We start from the raw sequence: 4,389 nt of genomic DNA, 5'->3' as shown, positions 1-4,389 counted from the left end.
TGTTCCTAAAACCTTCATTGTGATGACCTTCTTGTCCCCACCAGCAGGCGCAGCCGATGTGAGGCCGCCCTGGCGGCCGCTCCCTGCGCTGCTGCCCGTGGTGCCGGCTTGGTGTCAGCAGCGCTGAGGGCAGGGGCGGGGGCGGGGGCGGGGGTGGCGCGCTGCTGGGTCTCGGCCTCGCTGCTCATGGTTGCGGTGATGGTGACTGGGGCCGGCTGCGGCAGCTGCGGCTCCTCCCAGTGCGTGATGGTAACTAGGCTGGCGGAGGCGGTGGGGCTGCTCAGGGCTCTCTGGGGTCCGCTCTCCGCTCCCACTACCTATCGAACTCAATAACAGAGAACTTTAACACAATTTTAAAAAAAAAAACAAAAACCCAAACAACTAGAGCACACCGACCAAAGTATCAGTAAGGATATAGAACATCTAAAAAAGATAATTAGAAACCTGATATAACTGACAAACTACAATAATAACAAATTACACATTTATTTTAAAAATGTGAAGCTCAATCAGTTTTAAAAGCAGAATTCAAGACTGGGTGTGGTGGTGCTTGCTGGTAATCCCAGCTCATGGGAGGCTGAAAACAGGAGGATCACTGTGAGTCCAAACTGTGTAGTGAGACCCTGGAGACCCTGTACTAAATACATAAAAAAGCAAAATTCAGTAAGATTAAACTAAAAAGCATTAACAAAAAAGCCATAAGAATTCCCAGACATATTTATATTTTTGATTTTTTGCTTTATTTTATTTGTACATGACTACAGTACATAATGTTGATATCCCTTATGTGGAGTTGGTGCCTGTACATATGGCCTTTTCATCTATGAATGGAATTAAAAAAACAAGCAGCGCATTATGGGGGGCACCTGCCCAGGAGACAGTGACGCATCAGGAGACAGCAGCCGAGGCTTCCATCAGTTGGATGAACCCTGGACACTGCCATAGTGTGGTGAGCTTACTCCGTCCCTCAAGGGGCACCGTGCAGCTGCCACCACCAGGCGTAACACAGGCTCAGTCTATGGGCCCCTTCCGCTGCACCTGCCCTGTGTTCAGTAACAGGTTGATTGAGGGTCTCAACTTTTTAGCTATAAACTCACTAAGGAATTTTGAAAACTGTCTCCCCTTGCTGTCTTCTGAGGGCTGCATCCTTCGAAATTTCTACATGCAAACTTATTCCCCACTTTGATGGGCTAGAGCTGGGGCTTTGTGTGTGGTGGAGGGGGTGGGCGTGACCAGGTCATGGGTGGGGAGCCTCATAAATGTGATCAGCACCCTTATAAATCAGGCCCGAGGAAGCTCCTTTCTACCATCTACAGACACCAGGAGAACACGCCATCTATGAGACAGAGGGGAGTCCCTACAGACTGGCAATCTGCTGGAGACCTCTGGCCTCTAAAATTATAAAAACTAAATTTCTGTTGTTTGTGTGGTGTTGAGTCTAAGGCATCTTGTTACACCAACCCAGATGGATTGAGGCACATCACACACACACACACACACACACACACACACCACACACACACACACACACACACACACATTAAGATGCCATCTCAAGACTTTCATCATCCTTTTAAATGGCTGAGAAACAATGTAATTTCTGGAACATTGAAAAATATTCATGGTTAAATTAAATACTGCACCCCCTTTTATAACCCATGACCATTTGTTCTTTGATCCATACAGACTACTACTCTGGTCTGTTTCCTCCTCCCAGTCTGCTCTTTGATTGAAACATCCTCCTAAAAACTGTTGCCAGCCAGGTGATGTGGCTCATGCCTATAATCATAGCACTCAGGAAGCTGAGGCAGGAAGATTGTTGCAGGTCTGAGACCAGCCTGGGCTACAAAGTGAGCTCAAGGCCAGCCTGAGCTGCATAGTGAGACCCTGTCTCAAAAAACAAAAACAAAACAAAACAACAGCAACAAAAAAAAACTGTTCCCTTCTCTACCAAGGTATCTTGTAAGAAATAATTATATACATGAATAAATTTGTTCATGCATTCTGTATCAGCAGTAAAACCTTATGTTTCTGATGGATACATTCTGCTTGACTCACATTTGACAAAAAGCCTGGCAATCAATCAGTGATCTATTCACATCGATGTTATCCCATAGCAATGACTGTAAAGCCTAGAACAAGAGCCTGGTGTTGCCCATTTTGGACACAATGCAACACACCCACACTTTTCTCTGTGAGTGTTGTCCTGAGCAAGCTATGCCATTAACACAGACTGGACATCCTTGGGTCTTTCTACAATGTCAGAATTTATTGAATAAGGGCTGGGGAGATAGCTCAGCGGCATATGCACCTGCCTGGAAAGTGCAAGGTCCTGAGTTCAATTCCCGGTGTGATTTTTTGAAAAATGAATTTACTGAATAACAAGTTCCCAAACTACATCAATTCCATCAGCCTTAACTAGCCAAGAACTTAAGATTCACTCAATAGCCAGTGAACCAGGCAATCCCAGGTTCTTTTAGTTTTGTCTTAATCACTAATATCTCTGACACCCAAGTCACACATTACACTTCACACATAATGCATAGGTGACAGGACAGCTAAGAGAATTAATGGTGGCTGCAAGATTCAAAGCAGCAGAATGGGGAGCCAGGGAAGAGATTCTTTACAGAAATGAGAAAGGTCACCAGGGGTGGCCAGATATGGTTACAGGCCAGGCAGAGCTTCTCCAAGGTGTGCAGGTATAGTTGACGGCAAAGAGTCTGTTCAAAGCCAGAGTCTGGAAAGCAGGTGGTTTGAACAGAACACACCAAGCAGGGAAATCAAGCTGAGCGGGAGCTGGGGAAGGTCAGCCAAGCCTCTTCACCTGCTGACCTCCTGACACCATCACCTGGTGGTCTGAGGTGCTGACAGGTTGGTGCTCACTGCTGTGCCCATCGTTGGATGCTCCTCCTTTTATAATGACCTGGTGAGGGGGCGGCGGCACTGGTTGGTTGGTGTGGCATGGTTTCCTCTGCTACAGCTTAGACACATCATATGTCCCTGTCACCCTGATGTACTCTGACAATTTATAGCTGGTGATTTGTATCAGTGTGATTAATTTATCCGATTGTACTGTGTAGCTGGGGGTTGCTCTTTTGAATGAGTTTGTGTGCCCAACATCTGTCCTCTAAATGGAGCAAACTACTGCTTGACAAGACGACTCACTCGGGGAAAGGCGCAGCATGGACGCTGCTTTTGGAGTAACTCGAGAGCAGGGACAGCCTGCTCTGCACAACTGCCCAACTTCTTGCCAATTTCCAGAAGTTCTTTATGTACCTGGATACAATCCTTCAACAAACATATATATTGAAGACATCTTTTCCTCTTCTGTGGCTCTGTCTCTGTCTCTCGCTCTCTAGTCTTTTGGTGATAAAAATTTGGAATCTTAATGCAGCCCAATCTTTTAATTTATATGCTATTTAAAAAAGATTTCCTAACCCCACAGATATAAATATTTTCTCTATCTCTTCTTCTAAAGACTTTATTGCCTTCCCTTTCATATTTAGGTCAACAAACTACCTGAAATTGATTTTTATGTGAGGTGGGGAAGCTGAAATGCAATTACCCTCCACCTGAGTGTGTGCTGGGGCATCAATGCCGATTGCTTTGTGAAATTACAAATGCTGGTGCTAGGGATGAGCCAGCGCTCTGCTCCTCTCCTGATTGATGGGGGCACACTGGGTACTTCAGAGCTAGAACAAGTCATCAGAGAGGGCTCTGTGAGTTTTGCTTTATCTGTCGCTTTCTTAGAGGAACAAATCTTTTAGCACAGCAGGTCTCCAGCAGATTCCATGTCTGGTGAGGGTTCACCCTCTGCTTCATGGATGGCAATATGTGTGCTAAACCCCTTTAAGACAGAACTCACTTCTTCCCCACTTTGAGGTGTTACTCTGTGAACCATAAGCTTTGCAGTGGCCACAGGCATTTCCCTTCCCAGCACTGTTCTGTGGCCAGTGCAGCAGTAACGGCCCAGTCTGTACCACGTTACTTCCACACAGCCCATGAGGCCTTATCGGAGAACTTGCTGTCTTGACAGTGTTCCCAGAGCCAGCCTCCTCCTCAGCTTTGTCCTGGCATGGACCGAGGATCGCCCTCTCAGCTATTCTTAGGAGACTCTGGAGGTCTATAAACAGGATGGAACAGGGGTATTCATGCAGGAGTAGGAGGAGCTCTGGCTCAGGAATCAGGGGAGCTTGATTCCCACACTGCTGGGTCAACACCAGCACTGAGACCGTTGGCAAGTCACAGGCTCTCTGTGCCTTTGTTTTCTTAATTATGAAACAAAGCATTGGTTAGAAAAGATCAATGTCCCTTCCATATTGTATAATTCTATGAGACTGACATCAACACTGACGTGGCGCATGATGAAACTGTGCTTGGGAGGACAGT

General features: G+C 46.3%; 1 pseudogene; it reads right to left on the bottom strand.

Annotated features, from left to right (window-relative positions):
• The window catches only part of LOC101577181, a 912-nt pseudogene extending 724 nt beyond the window's left edge, over nucleotides 1–188 (bottom strand).
• Between the last annotated feature and the right edge of the window lie 4,201 nt (nucleotides 189–4,389).

The sequence above is a fragment of the Octodon degus genome, unplaced genomic scaffold (genome assembly GCF_000260255.1).
Source record: "Octodon degus isolate 3935 unplaced genomic scaffold, OctDeg1.0 scaffold00060, whole genome shotgun sequence".
NCBI classification, from domain to species: Eukaryota; Metazoa; Chordata; class Mammalia; order Rodentia; family Octodontidae; genus Octodon; species Octodon degus.
The sequence above is the reverse complement of the archived record's forward strand: the minus strand, read 5'-3'. Positions and strand labels throughout refer to the sequence as shown.